Below are 21,747 nucleotides of genomic sequence, written 5' to 3'. Positions count from 1 at the left end.
CTATATTGCTTAATCAAATAGGATGACGATCTCAGACAATGCATCGTGCTACTGCCTCTGAAAAATGTTCCACTCCATACTCCAAGGCTAGGAAATCACCTTTTGAGGCCCCAAAACTTCTGGGTTGCTTCACAACACAAGATTTTCTACACTATCATCAGTATTATGGAGGAATTTGTATATACCCCCTTGTGTACACAGGGATGTAGTAAGTTCTCAGTCACACATAGCAAATTGTATAGATTATGGTTTGTTTGCAATAAACCAGGATTACAAACCATAGTTTGAACTGGAGTTAAAATCCTGATTTGTGAACAGAGAACTCAGTACAGTCATCAAGTCCCATGCCTTCCCAAGGCAAGATCCTCTGTATCTAGCCATCCTCCTCAATGATTAACACAGATCATCCATCATAATCCATATTACAGGGCAACATGACTAGACCAGGCATGCTACTCGTCTAGATTATTTAAGCAAATGAGTAAAAATATTTATATTTGAGAATTCAAATGCTCTGGCTTCCTTTGGACACAATTAGTAAGAAAAGAAATGGGAGGGGGAAGGGTGGAAAATGTATACACATTTTTCAACAATGATGCGATTTGCAGAAGTGTTTAGTATTGGGATTAACGACTGCTGCAAGAAATATATTTGATCATCTGAGATGTATATCTAGCTTTTAGAAATATTGCTTCCCACCTTCATTCAGACAAAAGCACACAAACAGGTTTCACCTCACACCACCCAATTTTAACAGACTTATTTAAAATGTATCAATTATGCAACTGCCTTTCTCCGTGTATCTTAAGAGCAACTAAGAGCCTGCCTGCCATAAAGCAGCTTTGTTCTTTTCATGACTATCCCAGCACATCATCATAAATGAAAAAAGAGCATGCCGTGCTTTGGAATACAAAGGCATTTCTCCTCCCCTTAATTAACTTGGCTCATTTGTGAGGATCTGTTTAGCCAATCTAATTATTTTGATTCCAATTTCCAGCCTTATCAGGGGCGCAGTGGTGCAAGAAATCAAAATGCCTGTCTTCTCCATATGTGGCAATCTAAAAAGCTAACTGCTTCTCATTTGCTGAGCCATCACTGCATGGCCCAGGGGCCCCGTCAGAATACAATTTACGTTTGGTCTACTGGAGCTGGCTTGAAAGGGTTTTCCCCATGTACTGAGGCTGAGCATTTCATATAACATTTCAGATAAGCTGCTGCTTGCTGCATCATCTGTCAAACCATAGCAAATTCAAACAAGGAACAGTGTGCTTGGAGAAAGAGATTTAAGCAAATTCCTCCATTTTTTTTAATGGAAAGGTATCAGACCTCTTTATTTCTGCATATGTTAAAAAGTCACAAAACCAACCTTAAAAAAGCCCTCTTGATGGGGCCAATTTTGTGGAACCCGAAGCAATAAACATACCACAAAAAAAAAAAAAGCAACTAAGCAGAGGTTACTTTTACTGAGGAAAATTCACTACATTTAGCTGTCATTTAGACTCATGTTTATTGGTCTTCTACATCACATAATTAACCTCAGAAACATTCAGGTTGTGCTCCAGCACAGTTTTGTGTTACATGAACATACCAATTTCTCCAAGGAAATAGAACAATCCAGGAGAACTGCAGCTGGCAAAAGATACAAGGTGCTTTTGAACCCTCATGCAAACAGAAGGGTTCATAACGTTGGCCGATATTTATACAATTACTTTGGCTAATAGGGATTTTTGAATTTTTCTTATGGGCCAACATAGCTACTGTTCCTTTTTTGCTAATATAATCTCTCTCCTTCAAAATGAAAAACAATTGGTCTTGTAAGATAAATGTAGAACAATATTATTAATAAACATAATATCAATTAAATGCTGCACTTCCTACAAACGTAGCAGAGTTATTTGCATGTTAATGCAGGAGCTTCAGGCTTTTCTTTTCTTATTAGAAATACCGTATGTTTGGCAAGCTGTCTGGCCTCCCTTACGATGATGAATGCTGCAACAAACAATTTGCTGTATCTTTAGAGAAATGGTCAATTCAATTACATTACGCCAGCAGCTCTCCTATCCTTCTTTGCCAAATGTCTTTGCTGTACCCAGCTACAGACAGCCCATTTGTATTCCAGCACAGTAGGACACTTGTTTTATTGATGCATACAGCTCTACTTAGGTACTATCAACAGAACACTATTTCATTTCTCCAGCTCTATGTTCCTTTTCACCTGCACGTTCGCACTCTTCCCCCTTTGGTTATTAGGATTTTCAGCTTTACTGACAGCAATGCATGCACAATACTAATTATGTGCTGAAACCAAGAAGCTATCTGCTATGACAACAAAATATGTTAGTATCCAATTATGGAAGGAGGGGTTGGAGCAAGGAGAGGGGGTAGCAACACTTTCCAATTTAGATGATTTAACCACTACATTTAAAGTGGACCCTCGGATTTCCCCTTTGAGAGTACACTACAATAGCTTCTGTTTTGCCAGTTACTACAGGACTAGGTTTTCCTCAAAAGGATCAGTAGAGATGCTTTCTCAATATGAGAGCAAACACACACTTCAGGCCAGGACCCATTAGTATCAAGCCTGTTTTCCAGTAACTGGAAAGGATGCACACTGTTTATGTCACATGTCCCTCCTCTCTTTTTTCCAACAATCAGCCAAGGAGTATCAGTTTAGCAACTCATTAACTACAGCCTCTTTTAATTTACTTGGTTAGTGAAAAAACTGCACCTGCTCCCCACCACAAAGACTCTCTGTGTACAAGAAGGAGAATTTGCATTATGTCAACAGCTTTTGATTGGAGCCAAGCAAGATGCAGAGAAACATAAATGTATTCCATTTATCAGAGGCACAGGATTGTCATAAAAAGAAAGCTTCTAGTCCCCAGGAATCACTTAAAACATCCAACCGCTAAACAAGCTTGTAAAACTACAGATTGTTCTCTGACAGACATCTACTTCTAAATGCTTCAGTAGTGGTCACAATCAATTATCGTATTTACAACCTTGTAAAGCAGCAGTTAAACACCAAGGCCAAGTGCATGGATTATAATTTCTTCTCTGCCCCCCTTCAGCAAAATATACAATAATTCCAATAAGAAATAAAAGAGATTTTTAACCCCTGCGGCAAGCTTTCATCTGTTCATTAGCTACAATTTTGCTTGTTAATTCGCTGGGGCCAATGATTATCTTGAGGACAACTTCTTAACTGATGGCTTCAAGAATTAAGGGCACACTTTGTTTTTATAGATACCTTTCTCAAAAGACTAGACTAAAATGGAAACAAAACTGGTAAAACAAGGTATACACAAACAAAATTTAGACTGCTGAGGGTTTATGCTGGTATTTTATTTTTATGCTATTCTGCTGTAATTTGTCTTACTGAGATTTTAGTGGTTTTCTTTTACTAAAAGTGGCTAGTAAGTAATTCAAATAAGTAAAACAAAACAGAACAAACACTGTAGTCAATGTATGGTTATACAGGCATAAGCCAAAACAACAAAAAATTCTATAAATACATTCAAAGCAGGAGACCATCTAGGGAGACGATTGGACCCTTGGATGATAAGGGAGTCAAATGTGTACTAAAGAACAATAAGGAGACTGCAGAGAAGCTAAATGAATTCTTTGCATCTGTCTTCACAGTGGAAGATATAGGGCAGATCCCTGAACCTGAACTAACATTTGCAGGAAGAGTCAAATAGTGATAACGAGAGAGGAAGTTCTAAGCTTAATGGACAATATAAAAACTGACAAATCACCGGGCCCGGATGGCATCCACCCGAGAGTTCTCAAAGAATTCATGGAGGACAGGGCTATCAATGGCTACTAGCCATGATGGCTGTGCTGTGCCACCCTAGTCAGAGGCAGCATGCTTCTGAAAACCAGTTGCTGGAAGCCTCAGGAGGGGAGAGTGTTCTTGCACTCGGGTCCTGCTTGCGGGCTTCCCCCAGGCACCTGGTTGGCCACTATGAGAACAGGATGCTGGACTAGATGGGCCACTGGCCTGATCCAGCAGGCTCTTCTTATGTTCTTATGTTAACTCAAATGTGAAATTGCTGATCTGCTAACTAAAATATGTAACTTGTCCCTTGGGTCCTCCTCCGTGCCTGAGGACTGGAAAGTGGCAAATGTAACGCCAATCTTCAAAAAGGGATCCAGAGGGGATCCCGGAAATTACAGGCCAGTTAGCTTAACTTCTGTCCCTGGAAAACTGGTAGAAAGTATGATTAAAGCTAGATTAACTAAGCACATAGAAGAACAAGCCTTGCTGAAGCAGAGCCAGCATGGCTTCTGCAAGGGAAAGTCCTGTCTCAGTAACCTATTAGAATTCTTTGAGAGTGTCAACAAGCATATAGATAGAGGTGATCCAGTGGACATAGTGTACTTAGACTTTCAAAAAGCGTTTGACAAGGTACCTCACCAAAGGCTTCTGAGGAAGCTTAGCAGTCATGGCATAAGAGGAGAGGTCCTCTTGTGGATAAGGAATTGGTTAAGAAGCAGAAAGCAGAGAGTAGGAATCAACGGACAGTTCTCCCAATGGAGGGCTGTAGAAAGTGGAGTCCCTCAAGGATCGGTATTGGGACCTGTACTTTTCAACTTGTTCATTAATGACCTGGAATTAGGAGTGAGCAGTGAAGTGGCCAAGTTTGCTGATGACACTAAATTGTTCAGGGTTGTTAAAACAAAAAGGGATTGCGAAGAGCTCCAAAAAGACCTCTCCAAACTGAGTGAATGGGCAGAAAAATGGCAAATGCAATTCAATATAAACAAGTGTAAAATTATGCATATTGGAGCAAAAAATCTTAATTTCACATATACGCTCATGGGGTCTGAACTGGCGGTGACTGACCAGGAGAGAGACCTCGGGGTTGTAGTGGACAGCACGATGAAAATGTCGACCCAGTGTGCGGCAGCTGTGAAAAAGGCAAATTCCGTGCTAGCGATAATTAGGAAAGGTATTGAAAATAAAACAGCCGATATCATCATGCCGTTGTATAAATCTATGGTGCGGCCGCATTTGGAATACTGTGTACAGTTCTGGTCGCCTCATCTCAAAAAGGATATTCTAGAGTTGGAAAAGGTTCAGAAGAGGGCAACCAGAATGATCAAGGGGATGGAGCGACTCCCTTACGAGGAAAGGTTGCAGCATTTGGGGCTTTTTAGTTTAGAGAAAAGGCGAGTCAGAGGAGACATGATAGAAGTCTATAAAATTATGCATGGCATTGAGAAAGTGGATAGAGAAAAGTTCTTCTCCCTCTCTCATAATACTAGAACTCGTGGACATTCAAAGAAGCTGAATGTTGGAAGATTCAGGACAGACAAAAGGAAGTACTTCTTTACTCAGCGCATAGTTAAACTATGGAATTTGCTCCCACAAGATGCAGTAATGGCCACCAGCTTGGATGGCTTTAAAAGAAGATTAGACAAATTCATGGAGGACAGGGCTATCAATGGCTACTAGCTGTGATGGCTGTGCTCTGCCACCCTAGTCAGAGGCAGCATGCTTCTGAAAACCAGTTGCTGGAAGCCTCAGGAGGGGAGAGTGTTCTTGCACTCGGGTCCTGCTTGCGGGCTTCCCCCAGGCACCTGGTTGGCCACTGTGAGAACAGGATGCTGGACTAGATGGGCCACTGGCCTGATCCAGCAGGCTCTTCTTATGTTCTTATGTTCTTATGTTCTTATGTTCTTATGTTCTTATGTTCTTATGTTTAAGCCCTAACTCAGGCCCCATCTGCTCTTATACATTTAAAGCACTATTACACCACTTTAAACAGTCATGGCTTCCCCCAAAGAATTCTGGGAACTGTAGTTTGTTACAGGAGCTGAAAGCTGATAGGAGACCCCAATTCCCTTCATAGATCTACAATTCCCAGAGTTCCTTGGGAAGAGGGATAGATTGTTAAACCACTGCTTAAATCATATGAAATTATACATTTTCCTTTTGCAGTTTTCTCAGACTCAAGTAATACTTGAGAATAACATTGGTACTGTTCAGATTTATACAGGCATACCCCGCTTTAACATGCACAATGGGAGCATGTATGTAAAGTGAAAATGTACTTCAAGTGAAGCAATTATCTATGCATGTACTGCACTGCAATCGCCACTAGATGGCAGCGGCATCATGCCATTAAGTGTCCGTAATTGCAAAGCACGCGTACGTTAAGCGGGGTATGGTGGCGTATGGAGCATGTACGTTATAGCAAGGCGACGTTAAGTGAAGCGACGTTAAGCGGGGTATGCCTGTATATCTTGATCACAGTAAATACAATTGGTATACCACTAAACAATAATAAATACAATAAAGCGAACGTGTTCTTGACATGGGGTTGGTTCCAATACAATGTCAAACCACACAGGTTGCTATCCTGGCTCATAACGTTTGTGAAAACTATTGTTTTTCCAGTTCAAATGTAATGTGAGGGGCGCTTGGGAACACGCAACTCTTCCATATAACATCAAGACATGGCTTGGTGTTACATTTAATCTAATTCACTCTTAAATAGTTCTGCTATAACTTGGAAGACAGACATTTGCCCAATTCGTTGGACCAAACATATGCAAAGTTCCATTTCATTAAACCTGAATTCACCCTATAATTCCCAGTGAGTAAGATTAATTGCTTTACATATTCAAGTACAAAAAACATTGGACATATTCTGACAAAAGTTAAACAGTTTTAAACTCTGCTTGTTTCAATTTATCAAGCCAGTCTCAATTGATTAATTGTACAATAGGAATATAATTTCAATAATTTACTTACTCTGGGGGAGCGGGGAATGCTGTTAAATCCCCAGCTTTACCCAATTTCACTTCAGGCCAGTTTTCTATCTTTAGATACCCTGTTCAAGATATAAAAACAAAAGCAGATTGATAAAAAGTACTCAGACCACTCTAAAGATCAAATGAATAGAAGCAAAACAGTTTCATTCAAGGATACCATCAAGCAAAAAAAGGGCTACTCATACTGTTTTTAGCACAAATTCTGTTCTGTTTCACATTTCTCCCCATTCCTTCTGGCAAAGTATAGCGCAAAGATATACTTGTGGAGACCATGCTGGTGTTCAGCTATAATGCCATACCATGGTTTGACTTTATGAAAATGAGCAGGCATGAGTCCCTCTTTTCTCCTCCCTCTTGCACACAGAAGTAAAAATCTTCCGATCTTAGCTTCCCATTTTGTCCAAGTAAGAAGTTTTTCACCTCTCTGCATGAAGGGAAGAAGGGAAGCAACAGGAGGAGACCATGTAAAACCAAGGTTTGTTCTCTTAACCCCAAACCATGGCTTGGTGTTACATCTAAGTATAGCAGTTGTGTCCTTTATTTTAAAGTGTGCAAACTGAAAGAAGCCTCAAGCGCAAATAAAATTTATAAAGTACTCTTAGCCTGAAGATAACATAAATGTTCTGCCTTTATTTCAATGTTAAGTCTTGTGGGTTTTTTAACATACTTCCCCCTTGTATATTAGATTTAAAGATACTGTGTTGGATACTAACGGTAGTCATTGCTCAGTTATGCAGTTTCGTCATTTAAAGTTTAAAATTTATTAATCTCATGTCATATTTATAGTAGCATATGGTCGGTATTTTTCAAAATTTAACCGTATTTCAACGAAACTGGTACCATCAAATACAAAAATCTTTAAAAACAAACTTTCAAGGATGCTGCCCTATACCATCCATTTCAAGTTCTAAAGACAGAGGGAAAGCATTAAGGAACATGGACTTATCAGATGTCAATGTAAGTATTCTGTTCCACCATAACTACACATTGGCATGGTTTGTATGTAATGTTAAGCTATAGTTTAAATATAAATTATGATTTAACGAGCATGAGTACTTTGCTCCTCCCCCACTCCTGACTGCCATGCAGGAGAGGAGACAAAACAACATGCTGTTGTTACAACAGGTCACTATGAACCTTAAGACAACTGAAAATTTGATTATAGGACACAGAAGCTAAATAATGGTTTGTGCCTGGGTAAAAAAATGGCAGGTTCCATACCCATGTTCCATACCCTACTGGTCTTCCATTGTACTGCAAGTGGTTTCTAAAAGCTATATGAATCAAGTATGCCTTTGCACAGACTCATCCATGTGGCTGCATGGATTCAATTTTATTTTGAAGAGGACAGCAATTCAGTAGTTCTGTTAAATCACCACTTAACTATTCTATACGGTCACTATGAACAGATGCTTTCCCTTCCTTCTGATGAAAATAGTTGCTATTATAAAAGAAAAATCTGTTTCTGCCAATTTATCTATGACAAGGTAGTGCTGAGCCAAAGTACAAGTCCTAGCTCTTCAACCTCATTCATGGTCTGTAAAGATCCCATTGCTTTCATCAATACTTAATAGCAGGGACTTTGAAAATGGCCAAAGCCAAGTCATTGGCCACATTCAAATGTCATGCTAAATCATAGTTAGTGTGGCAAGAGTTAGGTGTGCTGCCTCCTCCCCTCTCTTCTTGTGAAGGACTTTGGATGCACTCATTTCCAATTTGAGTTAACCAGTGTACCATGTGATCTAAACCCTAAACTGTGACTAATATTATCTATGGTTTGTTTAAACAAGCCAGTCTCATAATCCTTGATTTGAAGTTAGTTTCACTCAGACCATACTTATTATTAACCACAGTTTGTCAGTTTCAGACAAAACAAACTGCAGTTAATCTAACTAGTAAACAAAATCTTCCAGACTCCTCTTCATGGTTTTGACAAAGAGAAAGGATGTGCGCATCTGAGACTTGCTGCGGCTTTCTTGTCATTATACAGCCATGAGAGTGGCTGTATACTATAGCCAGCATAGATTTTTCACATTCCGCAATGTTAAATGGAAAATACCCCCACATGCCATTCTGATGCTTCCCATAAGCTCATTTCAAAACAAAACCTTACAAAATTTATAGTTCTGAACTCAGAAAGGCTTGCTTAACAACCCTGTCAATTTTCATGGCGATACACAAAACAGTCAAGAGTTCAAGAGTCTAACATCGAGAGTTCAAAGTCTAAAAAGAGAGAGAAAAACCTCAGAGCCCTTTTGGACTTTTTTCTGCCAGAGTTCTCATAATCTGTTGAAATTCATTAAAAATCAGCCATGTTCACAGAGTACCTGTAATCCTAATACTGACCTTGCCCCATACTCTGATCTTCATCTACTGCAGTTTAAAGGTTAAAAAAAATGCCTGGTTGATTTTTAATTAATTTAAGAAATTTTGGCTGGAAGCCTATTATAACGTGGGGCATGCTCAGTAAGGACCAACTATCAGTGTTCTAAAAGCCTCACAGCTGCTGGGCTTGACTAATCAGAGGGTCACACCCACACCAGACTTGATTTCACTTGAGACAGTCATGGCTTCCCTCAAAGAATCCTGGGAAGTGTAGTTTGTGAAGGGTGCTGAGAGGAGACTCCTATTCCCCTGAGAGAATGGTTAACAGTCAACCACTCTGATTGAAGGTCTGTGAGAGGAACAGGGCGTCTCCTAGCAACTCTCAGCACCCTTCACTAACTACACTTCCAAGGATTCTTTGAGAGAAGCCATGATTGGCTTTGAGCCATGGCTTTGAGAAAAGCCATGATAAATTCTTTTAAATTGTTTTTAAAAGATGTGCTTTTAAATTTGTATATTTGTTTTTAATGTTTTTAGTTATTTTAAAGCGCCCAGAGAGCTTCGGCTATGGGACGGTATATAAATACACTAAAAAAATAGATAAATAAATAATGATTGTCCAAAGTGTAATAGAGGCCTGGTGTGGATGTGGCCAGGGACAGCTTTGTTTTAAATTTGGGTGGGAGGTAGGGTTGCCAGGTTCAGGGCCTTGAGACTGATCCTGTATCTTTAGAAGAGAAAGTCAGCCAAGTGCAGGTATTCTTGCAACTCTGTAATGGGAAAAACCACAACGTAGAATTGTCCCTTCCCCCTGCCCAACTTTGAAAGATACAGAAGACATCTTGGTTGCCAGGCCCAGCCTGGTCAGTTTTACCTATCCTAATCATGATTGCATAGCAGTATATCCGATTCAACTCAACTCAACCGATTCAACCCTCCTTCCCCTTTCCTCTCCCTTTCTCCTCCCCTGCCCTCTTCCTTCTTCCGCCTCCCCTGCCCACTCCATCCCTCCATCCCCCCCCGTCAGTTTTACCTATCCTAAGCATGATTGCACGGGAGTAAATCCCACTGAACTCAATAAACATGCAAATGACCACATCTGTCCTTCTCCCCTCCCCCTCCTGCCTGCTCCCATCCCAGTCCTCCCCTCTGCCTTTCCACCCCTCCCTCCTCCCTTCCCCATCCCCTGTGGTCAGTTTCACCTATCCTAAGCATGATTGCCGTGTGTGTGTGTGTGTGTGTGTGTGTGTGTGTGAATCCCACTTAACTCAATATGCATGTAAATGATCAATCCATTCTCAGCAAACTTGCGCAGGATCCCATTTCTTACTTCCCAGATTAAAAAGCAAGGAAATTCACTAATACGCTAAAAACCTTGCGGTTTAAGAATGTACCTATAGCCCACAGATATTTCTACCAAACTTTAAAAAGCAGGGAAACTGGGCAGCTATAGTGAATGCACCAGGGGAGCAGGAGACTTGACCTCCTCTCTGAGATATTGGACTGCCCTACAAAGTTGTCAAAATGCAAACACAATTTGGGTTGGTCTTTCACAGTCCAATCCACTTGCTGTGTAGCTCTGAAGAATTGGGTAACATGTGCCTCTGAGCATATGGTGAGTGGTGGCAACACCTGTAATCAGCCCAAATAATAGAAAGAAGATATGTCCTGTGCTGATCTTGTTTTAGCCGGGAGAAAGCAACATTATTAAGACAGTTGATACAGTTCAGATGGTCACTTTAAATATGTCTGATTTACTTTGCAATTTTAGTGAAGTTTCCTATAGGAAATCATTTTCTTTTGCTTTTGTTTCTATGAATATGTGAAGTACAGCAACACTTTGCAAAATTTATACTAAAAAAACTCCAAACATAATTGTGGAATAATGGCACTGACTTCTGCAAAATAGTCTCCAGTGGACCTCAGAAGTATCTCAATTTGCGCAAGGTAAGACAGTGGAAGGTGAAACATATTCTAGCAATATTCTAGATGTGCTCTATGTTTTTAATTGATCGTGAACACCTTGCCTTAAATAAAGTGGTTTAAACATAGCAGGCTGAAAACATGCATCCTCTTTTTTCCAACAGCTAGAGTCATTGCTGAAGTAGCAACATATTGTGATCAGTCTGATTTTACACCAAACTGCAGTTTCAGATTCAACTGTTAATGCACCCAAAATAGAAATAGAACATAACCGCCAATATAAAACACAAAAGGCTGTGTTCACCATCACATGACAATGACCAATAAAAAGGCTTTGAAATTAATAAAAATACATTTGACGCAGATTTCTAGGATGAATAAGGAGGGGGGAAAGTTTCTGGTTTAGATTCTCTGTAGAAACATTAGTAACACAGGAAAGAAGCAAAGTAAGAAGAACACCAACAAACATACAAAAATATAATTCTCCATCTTTGGATATGGCAGGTGTTGCCACCACTTACCATATGCTCAGAGGCACATGTTACCAAATTCTTCCAAGCTACACAGCAAGTGGGTTGGACTGTGAAAGACCAACCCAAATTGTGTTTGCATTTTGACAACTTTGTAGGGCAGTCCAATATCTCAGAGAAGAGGTCAGGTCTCCTGCTCCCCTGGTGCATTCACTATAGCTGCCCAATTTCCCTGCTTTTTAAAGTTTGATAGAAATATCTGTGGGCTATAGGTACGTTCTTAAACCACAAGGTTTTTTGCGTATTAGTGAATACTAACCTATGGTTTAGCATGAAATTTGAACCTGACGTGTTGGTGACACAGTGCAATACAGGAAAATAGGGAGAGCTGCAATTTGCTAACCCTCTCTTCAAGTATTGTGCTATCTACAACTCCTTCTGTGGTTGCAAAGTTTGTAAACAACCCCCGGAAAAGTGAATGAAAGGCTCAATTGGAGCAGATAAGTATGTTGAGCCCCACACTCCCCTCCCCCATGTCACTCAGTAGCACTGACTTTGGAATACTATAGCTCAGTTGCTATGAGAAGCAGAGTATAAAACTGTATACTTATAACAAGCAAAATCACAGTAGCCAAAGTGGGGAGTGGCATACACAGTTGAATTATTTTCTCAATCCCAATTAAAATACATAACAGTAAGGGCAAAAAGAATAAGAAAATAGTTATTCATAATATATCTATAAATATTGTAGAACTATTGATTTTCCAGTTAATTGAATAAAACACAGCAAGTTTAAAAACAGTACATTATTAAATGAAAACGTTTGTTTGTTAAATTCAGTGTGAAGCCAATTGTAATAGGTAGGGTTAAAGTTAAGGACAAAATTACTGAAGATTATTTTGGTTCTGAAGTATCTAAAAAATACTTAAAATGAGTTATCTCATTTCAACACTGTGTGATAACTTATTTAGTAAATAGTAAGTAATTTCATATTTCTTTTAGTATCTCAAAATATGCTTATACTTAAGTTGTTTAACCACATAGTTAAAAAGCATGTGATTAACGGTGGATAGCCCAAACTCAAAGAGGAATTAAATCCAGATCAATCTTGTTAGGATTTTTATATGTGTAATCTTTTTCAATATTTATTTATGTATTGTTATATTTATGTCCTCCTTTTCCTCCAAGGAGTTCAAGGTTGTGTACCCATTTCATCCTCACAATAGCCCTCTGGTTAGAGTTAGAAGGCAGTGACTAGTCACCCAATGAACATCATGGTTGAATGGGTGTTTGAACCCTGGTCTCCCAGGTCCTAATCCAACACTGTAACTGCTACACCTTTCTGGTTCTCAACATGACAGTCCAAAGGCATAATTATAAAACAAAACCCATTTAAAGAGACTTAAAAGTTACATTAAAAAGTAATATTTAGAAGAAAGAAGACCATCATTTTCCATATGGACTTAAATCTTCTTTTTATTCAATTAAAATAATAATAATCTGTGAAAAATATTTTTCTATGCAACTTCTCATTTCACAAACATTTATTACAGACACATTTTGTTGAGAACCTTGCATCTAGAATACGTACTTATAACTCTTCCTAGAGCACCTCTTTTTAGGGTTGCTTATAACTCGTTTTAGGGACTAATGCGGCCTTTCCCAATTTAGTGTCGTCCAAATGTTTCAGATTACAACTCTGATCAGCCCCAGACAGCAGTGCCAAACATCTATAAGGCACCACTTTGGTGAAGGCTGGCCTCATGCATATATTTTCTCACATCCTTCATTCTGAAAACATGCACATGGATGACAAGATCCCTCCATCCCCCAATGTACTGTGGTTAAATGTACGTAAAAGAATCTGGATAGTTGTTAGCTAGAGATCATCCTGGAAATAATATCAGAAGAGCCAGCCAAAAACCCTAAGGCATCTCATGCTGATATTTTTCTATGCTGGCTGGGAATTTAGCCACAGCACTTTCTCAGTGCAGTTTTAAATTTCTTAAACACAATTTTCCAGGCACATTACCATGGCAGGTACTTTGGTAGCAACTTTTACACTGACAGTGCTATTTAATTAATAATTATATTCTCCATTATATAATTTGCAAATTAGTAAGTGTATAAACATAATCCTTACAAATACTTACAAGAAAGTGCAGTTGTGTTGTATATAAGGGTGCAATCTTATACCCACTTACGTGGCAGTAGACCCATTAAACTCAATAGAATTTACAGAATTTGACTGCAACAATATTATAGTTTTGACTGGAATCCAATTGGTGCAACTCCACTGATGGATGGCATCCATCAGTGGAACAGATTTCAGCAATTCCTCCTCCTATCTGCGCCCCCCCCCCTCCACAGGTCTCACAGCGCAGATTTGAGGTAAGAGGGCTGGGGGGGAGTATCACCAAAAATTGTCTCCCATTCTACTGACAGATGCCTTCTGTCAGCAGAGATACACCTTCGGATTCCACCATTTCAAAGTTTTATTTTACTGTAAGCAACCCAGAGAACTTTATAAGGTAACTTAGAAATATTGTTAAATAATTTAAAACGAAATTGCGCATATACACCCAAACCTATAACACTGGTCTATACACACTATTGGGATTTTCTTCATAATCATCTGGCTGTTGCCAACAGCTGAATATGGCAGAGAACCTATTTGCTCGAAGATGTACAAACAAATGGTTATGTCAACATAGAATTATGGAAAATTTTCCATCCTTAGATGTCCAAATACATAATAAAAGAAATAATGATTAACTCAGTTTTACAGAAGCTTAGCAACATCAGTGCTATACACACAACATTTTGAAAAGCAGATACATAAAACTGCTTCATGCCTAATGCAAAGGCAGCTGGAGAGGATAGGGGTATCAGGGCTGGACCAGTTGTATGGATGCAACCACACCCAAATCTTGTGTAAAGCAGGAATAGAGGAACCTGTGGCCTCCCAGATGTTGCTGGACTTTGATTCCCAAAATTCCTGACCATAGGCCATGCTAGCTGGGGCTGATGGGAGTCCAACGACAACTAGAAGATCACAGAGCTCTCCATCCCTGCCCTACAATATGTTGTTAAGCACAGGAGAAACAGAATCCCAAAGAACAGAAAAGCTAAGGATTCTGCTTTTTTGACCAGGCATGGGAAGGCCTGACCAATCCAAAGGCTTCATAATTCCTGACAATCACAAGGACCAGTATTTTACGCCCCCCCCCCTTCTGAGCCTAAGTACACACAGGCAATGTTTGGCTCTCAGGTTTCTGGTTGAGGCCTTCAAGTCCCTGACTGTGAGAGTAGTTTATGCTTCTGCTGATGCCTTTGAGTCACACTTCCTCTCTTTTGGAGTCTACCAGAAGATGTTTCCCTCTTTCTTAGCAGAGAATGTATCGCCCCATGAGAGAGAAGTGAAGCAGCCATAAAAGTCCCAGAACCATTCAGAAGGGATGCTCCGGCTGTCCACACTACCTGCAAAGCAACATTGAGAGAGGCTTCACATATGCAGCTTCGCTTACCTGCGCGAAGCTCTGGGGAGCGGTAGCACAGTTGCGGCCGAGGGTGAAGCCGCAGTAGCCATTTTGAAGAAGGGAACGTCGCGCATCGCATTGGGATGACGCGCAACGTTCCGCACGGAGGGGGTGGAGCTACGGGCCTATTTAAGCCCGCTCAGCTCCCTCCGACTTCCTCTTGGCTCGCGACGACAAAGAGAGGAAGAATGACGGCGTGGGACAGACGGAGCTACTGAACAGCGAGGGACAGAGAGCGGTGGCCATTTTCTGGCCGCATGGTCGATGCTTGGGCCTGATCAGCCCATTTAAGGTTGCAGCCATGAGGGCAACGACTGTTAATGCTGCTGCGTGGCTGCAGGTGGCCTGGTGGTGAGGCCTGGCCAAGTTAAGCAAGATTACACAAACATCCTCCCCCCTATACAGGGAGGAGGGAGTGGATGTTAAACAAGGATTACAACCACATACATTTAAATATTACGCAAGTATATTTAGGCAGTTAAAGGGATAGATAGATAGATGGAGAGAGAGAGAGAGAGAGATGCATCCCTGTGGGTTGCTGATTTCTCCCCCCCCCATAAAAGGGGAAGGGGGTGAAGGTAATATAAGAGTACCACTTAGATATATTGAACATTTACATTAAATATTAAATAATTAATGATAAATAGATATGAGCCCAATGCCTCCTAAGAAGGAGAGAGTTGGGCCAAAAGGGGCATGTGCCTAGCCAGCAGGCCTCGTTAAAAGGGCCTAGCGGGCAGGAAGCATCTGGGCTGATAATGGTAAAAGAAAGAAACACATTTATAAATAAAGTAAAATACAATAAACATATCAAGCTAACAAACATTTAACATGGTGCCCACATGTGGCAGAGCATTGCCTATGGACTGCTATATTTCTCGCATGGAGTGCTTCAGATCCTTCTGGTAGGGGGCAGTCAGGAGACAAGTGGACTCAGAAACAGTGGGGCACTATCTGTATGATGGGCTGTTCCTCGGTAGGGCGGATTTTGGGGTGCATGTTAGCACCTGATGTCACAGCTTATAGTATGGATATGTAACTGGGGGTTCCCTTGAAAACTGGGAATATGGAGGATCCTGCCCCAGTGTTCACCTTTCTGGGTATCAAGATTGGCTCTGTGCCAGTGTTCACCTTCTGGGTATCAAGATTGACTCTGTGGCCCAGGGCTGCAAGCTGCACAGGGACATGCTTTAACTGTTGCAGATTAGGATCCTGGAGTTTTTCCACTTCTAGCTAAGGCACAGGGTTTTCGAGATCATTCCATGGATTTTCGGGTCCGGTGCATGTTGGCTGGGTGGGCTAGGGAGCGCCCAGCTGTCCCGATCACCAACGTCCTATATCTCCAGAGCTTTTAGAGAAACTCATGAGCCGATGGTCAGCAGTATGCTCTTCCAGCTACAAAATCCAGCTATTTCAAGCAGTGTCCCTTACATTAATTTTTGGGGCATTTCGAATTGGAGAAGTGGTGGCTGGGTCTAAGTTGGACCAGTCGCAGTGTGCCCTTTTAATTACAGATATCAACATGAAAGCAGGCAGCGCTTACCTCACGTTACTTAGGTCTAAGACTGACCAGAGGGGCAGAGGACGGACTGTTATTTTAGCTCCTTCCCCTTTGCCACACATTTGCCCAGTGGAGGCCCTGCAAACCTTTATGATAGCTACAGGAGCAGGGAGTGGATATTTATTTGTTCACAGGAACGGTGATCCTCTCACTAAATATCAATTTGGACACTTACTAAGAAGGCTCTGCACGGATTAGGAATAGACCCATCAGTTTTTGGGACCCACTCTTTTAGAATTGGAGCGCCTTCCATAACAGTGGGACTGGGTTTCCCGCAGGCCAGGCTGCAAGCTGTTGGAAGGTGGGCTTCTGGGGCCTATAGGAGTTACGTCCGCCCCATGAGTGGGCATGGTAATTCGGAAGCCTAATGACGTTGCCTTGTTTTGGCAGGTTGCCAGAGGGGGACGGAGTGGATGCGCATCCTAATCTGCGGCCACAGCATGATTTTCTGGGCGGGCCATAGGGCCGCGTCATCTCGGATGGGCTCGCAGCTGGGGCTCAGTCAACGAGCTACTGTACAATGGCTTAGCCGGCGAGGGATGCGCTGGGATGGGCTCCTACCCGCCCTGTTCCGGCAAGGGTTAGTGCGTGACGTTCCGCACATTTTGGTCATTCACCTGGGAGGTAATGACCTGGGTTTACTTAAGGGCAGGGCCCTTACTGTTCAGGCATGTAGCGACATGTACGTTATAAGGGAGCGTTGGCCTTCAGTTTGTCTGCTTTGGTCAGACATACCGCCACGCAGGGACTGGCGTGGAGTTTGGAACCCAGGAGGATAGACTGGGCACGTAAGAGGGTCAACCGACAGATTCGGTTGGCTCTTCTTGGGGATGGTGGGTTGCCCATTCCGCATCCGCTTATACAGCATTCTAGGGTTGAACTCTATAGGGCCGATGGCGTTCACCTGTCGGACACAGGGAACAACATCTTTTTGCAAGACCTGCAGAGGAGTCTGCTGGAAGTTCTTCTACGCAGTGGGGAAAAGGGGACTAAATAGAGATTTGTCCCCTTTTTGTGGCGGTAAAGTGCGGGAGGGGAAATAGGTAATGACAGCTAGGTGGCCCCCTTAGGCACCTTTCAAGGTGATTGGTGGTTCCGGAGGCCTGTCTCTCAGGGTTTTACGGCCCGAGGGCAGGATATCGGCTGCTTTTGGGGCCAACTTACCTCATCCACCTGAGGGTTCTACGGCCCCGGGGGGTGGTGACGTGGGAAGGCCTCCCTACTCACCTACAAGGTGTGGCCGGGGCAAGGGGCAAGCAAAAGGGGGCTTGCCCTTGGCCCCAACAGGTGCTGGTCGCCCGAGAGCTGTAGGGCAAGCTGCTTGCCTATAGTTAGTTCCCGCACTTAGGTTTCACCTCTGCAGGTCGCTTTAAACGTTCTTGTTTATAATTTAATAAAGTGGCCCTTCATTCAACCATAGCTGCTGTTGTCTGCGTATTATTTCATCCATCGACCGCAAATGCAGCTTCGCTTACCTGCGCGAAGCTCTGGGGAGCGGTAGCACAGTTGCGGCTGAGGGTGAAGCCGCAGGAGCCATTTTGAAGAAGGGAACGTCGCGCGTCGCATTGGGATGACGCGCGACGTTCCGCACGGAGGGGGTGGAGCTACGGGCCTATTTAAGCCCGCTCAGCTCCCTCCGACTTCCTCTTGGCTCGCAACGCCCGTCCCGCCCTCCCTCTTTTACGGTGTGACCATGGTCGCTTCGGGGCCGAGTAGGAATTTTTATCCTGCCCACCCTTGTTGGCGGGCAGGTTTTTTGCCTGCTCCACACTTTGGGGGATGGAGGAAACTGGGTTAGAGGGTGTCGTGATTAACAGGCTGTGTTTTGGCTAATTTGGCTGATTTGGTTCAAATCAAATTATTAACGTGGACATATTTTGGACATGGATTCGGTAAAGTGCGGGAGGGGAAATAGGTAATGACAGCTAGGTGGCCCCCTTAGGCACCTTTCAAGGTGATTGGTGGTTCCGGAGGCCTGTCTCTCAGGGTTTTACGGCCTGAGGGCAGGATATCGGCTGCTTTTGGGGCCAACTTACCTCATCCACCTGAGGGTTCTATGGCCCCGGGGGGTGGTGACGTGGGAAGGCCTCCCTACTCACCTACAAGGTGTGGCCAGGGCAAGGGGTAAGCAAAAGGGGGCTTGCCCTTGGTCCCAGCAGGGGCTGGTCGCCCGAGAGCTGTAGGGCAAGCTGCTTGCCTATAGTTAGTTCCCGCACTTAGGTTTCACCTCTGCAGGTCACTTTAAACGTTCTTGTTTATAATTTAATAAAGTGGCCCTTTATTCAACCATAGCTGCTGTTGTCTGCGTATTATTTCACCCATCGACCGCAAATGCACTTAGCCTCTTTTTTTGTGACATGGTGTGCTTCACTTGGGAACTTCTGCATGTGTGGAGAGCAACAGAGGAAAAGTTGTTGTATCAAGCGTGCACACTTGAAAAGGACGTTTCAGGGATTCCAAAAGCTTCCTGAAAGCCTCCCAATAAAATAAATAAAATATGTTAATATTCCCAATCAGCTGCAATATACAAATGCTTTAATACATAAATATTAACATACTCAATCCGCTGCAATTTTAGCACCACTTTTCATCCTAGTTACGGTGACACCAGCATGCAGCCAAAGTATTTTTTTTCAGTTCAGTTTTTTTAAAAATGGCTACCGAGAGTAAATGGATTCATGCTTGCTCTGAACTGGCTTTCTTAGTCATCAGTGACAATGTTACATAGCAAATTCTGATTGGCTGTATATAATATCCCCTTACCACAAGAAGGGTACTGTATTTTGGGGGGGAAGTGGTACTGAAGCAGCAACTAATCAGTTGCAAAACGGCTCACATGGAAGCCGTGGTGTTGCAGTGTTGCCTAAATGCCACATATGGTCTGCCCATGGTGGGGTATGCATTCAATGCTTATCTCAGAAAGACTGCTGAAAATGACCCACTAAAAACTGCCAAGGGGAACATATTGTAAATAAAGTGTACTAAATACCTGTATCTGAAGTCACCAACTAATTTAGAAGTTCACTAGCTTATTAATGAACAGTGCTTAATACTATTTGAAAGTGGAATAATTTTGATGTTGAGCCCTACTATTTTTCTAAAAAGTTAGTTTATCCACTGTAATTGTATTTTAAGCAAGAGAAGCAGTGTTATCCTACATTATATACAAAGAACTGTGCAACTTCATGTTCATATCCCATATCCCAATACAGTATCCCTCTGTTATCATTACACATTATTAGGGCATTTTTCAGAAAGACCCAATTATCTACACCACAGATTCTAGGATTATTAAATTATTCTTCAATTCAACTTAAAATAACAAAGTATAAGGTGGAGGTGTAATAAAACAGTTTCTTGATCAAACCTACCACCCAATAATATTTCTAGTAAAACCTTGCACCCTATAAAGCCCATAAATATTTGTCATTCAGTACCAGATTTCTTTCTTGTGATGTTAACTTTCTAGTTTAATAACCACTTTTTATCCCATTGTTTATGAAGATTAAAAATGCACTGTAATAACACAAGCATGTCAAGTCATGGCTAATATACAGTATTTATTTATTTAAAGGATTTGTGCCACATATTTCCATTTAAAAATATCTAAGGCAGCTTACAGCATGAAAATTTAATTAAAATCAGCCACCAAAAGTGTATTAAAAATTAACCCATTAAAAAGAGATAACATAAGATTAAGTACATAGGTACAGCAAGTTTTTTAAAATTCAAAAAATTGTTTTAAAATATTTCTATCCCACCTATCTATAAATATGCTCAAGGCAGCATTTTAGGAAATATATAAGCCATAAAACAGTTCAACAGACCAAATGCCTTTTGAAATAAATTTTTTTTCACAAGCAGAAAACCATCTCAAAGAAGGCAAGGCAAACTTCTCTAGGCAGGGAGTTCCTCAGTCTAGATAGAGCCCTCTCCTACGTCCCAACAAAAAACAACTAAAGTGTTGGAAGGTTACAGAAGAAACCCTTTCTGGTAGATCTTAGTGAATGGTCAGGTTTAAGAAGAAGGTTGGAAAGAAGAGGATCTTTTAGATATCCATGTCCTAAAACATTTAAGTCTTTAAAGTTCAGGACCATCACTTTAATAGCACATCTCAAATTAGGCCAGAAGGCAATGAAGGGAGTCACATGCCCCCGGTAACTAGCTTCAATCAAATCTCTACCTGCTGCACTGTAGACTTGTCCACCTCCTCTGAGGAAGAGGAATGGGACCCCACAGAGAACCCTGCACAACTAGGGACCTGGAAGAGCCTGCTATAGTCTGAAGACATCCTAAATACCTAGTCCCCTGGATCTTACCAGTCCCCTCCCCTGATAACCTTAATGTCCAACATCCTGAGCTGTGCCTCGACCCCCTCCACAAGACCAAAGACAGCAGCAGACTGAGTGGAAAGTCCAGGGTCTGTATAGGAACACTTGTTTGACTGCCAGGAGGTCTGAGGTCTCTTAGGGGGAAGGAATTTGCTTGGGAGAAGTCACAGAAGATTCAGCTGTGAGCAATGCAGCTGATAAGCAGAAAGAGGAGAGTTGACAGTGAATATATATGCCTCTCAGTCTCATCTGCACCCTTGCTGGGGTAATAGTCCTAGCTCCAGCTCCAATGCTTAGTCATTAATATCAACAATTCCTATGCAAATGTCATATCCACTCACCTTTCCTATTATTTGAACCATTTATATTGTCAACAACTAGGTTTGCTAGAGCAGCACTTTGATAAGAACATGGAGATGTATTTAAAGGGCAGAAGCCCAAACTCCACTTCTCAGCACATGATACTGTATCATGACGATGAAAACACAGATGTCTTCCAAAGTCTGCTGGCCAGAATACACCTGCAGTTTAATTGGTGGCCTGCAGTTTAATTCTTCCATGGCCACAACATCCCTCTGTTGCCTCTGGGGCAGGAGGGCCAAGTAAAGCGAGAGAGATGGTGAAAAAATTGCAGTAGTTTAGGATGACCTAATCCAGGAATTAGAGATTGGGCAATATGGGCATCCATGGGGCTGGGAAGTACACCGTCAAAGATGAGGAAAGGTCATGAAACAAGTCTAACAGCTAGGGAAAGATGTATTATTTCCTTGATGTTCTAAGGTTTTTGAAAGGCAAAGCTCCTGGCCACAAATTCA

The 21,747-nt window shown here is 41.8% G+C and overlaps 1 protein-coding gene across 10 annotated transcripts in view; it reads right to left on the bottom strand.

The window, feature by feature from the left end:
- TBL1X (transducin beta like 1 X-linked) overlaps positions 1 to 21,747 on the bottom strand; it is a 262,884-nt gene that overhangs the window by 175,318 nt on the left and 65,819 nt on the right. For 9 of the 10 annotated variants that reach the window (XM_061627078.1, XM_061627077.1, XM_061627081.1 and 6 more), the window contains one exon: positions 6,764 to 6,842. The exons of the other annotated variant lie outside the window; for it this stretch is intronic. The gene's annotated coding sequence lies outside the window, so the exon portion shown is untranslated. The remainder of the gene's footprint in view (positions 1 to 6,763; positions 6,843 to 21,747) is intronic. 10 annotated transcript variants of the gene reach the window in all.

Source organism: Rhineura floridana, chromosome 5, assembly GCF_030035675.1.
Source record: "Rhineura floridana isolate rRhiFlo1 chromosome 5, rRhiFlo1.hap2, whole genome shotgun sequence".
In the NCBI taxonomy this organism is placed as follows: domain Eukaryota; kingdom Metazoa; phylum Chordata; class Lepidosauria; order Squamata; family Rhineuridae; genus Rhineura; species Rhineura floridana.
Note: the sequence above shows the minus strand (reverse complement) of the source record. Positions and strands in the feature narration are given on the sequence as shown.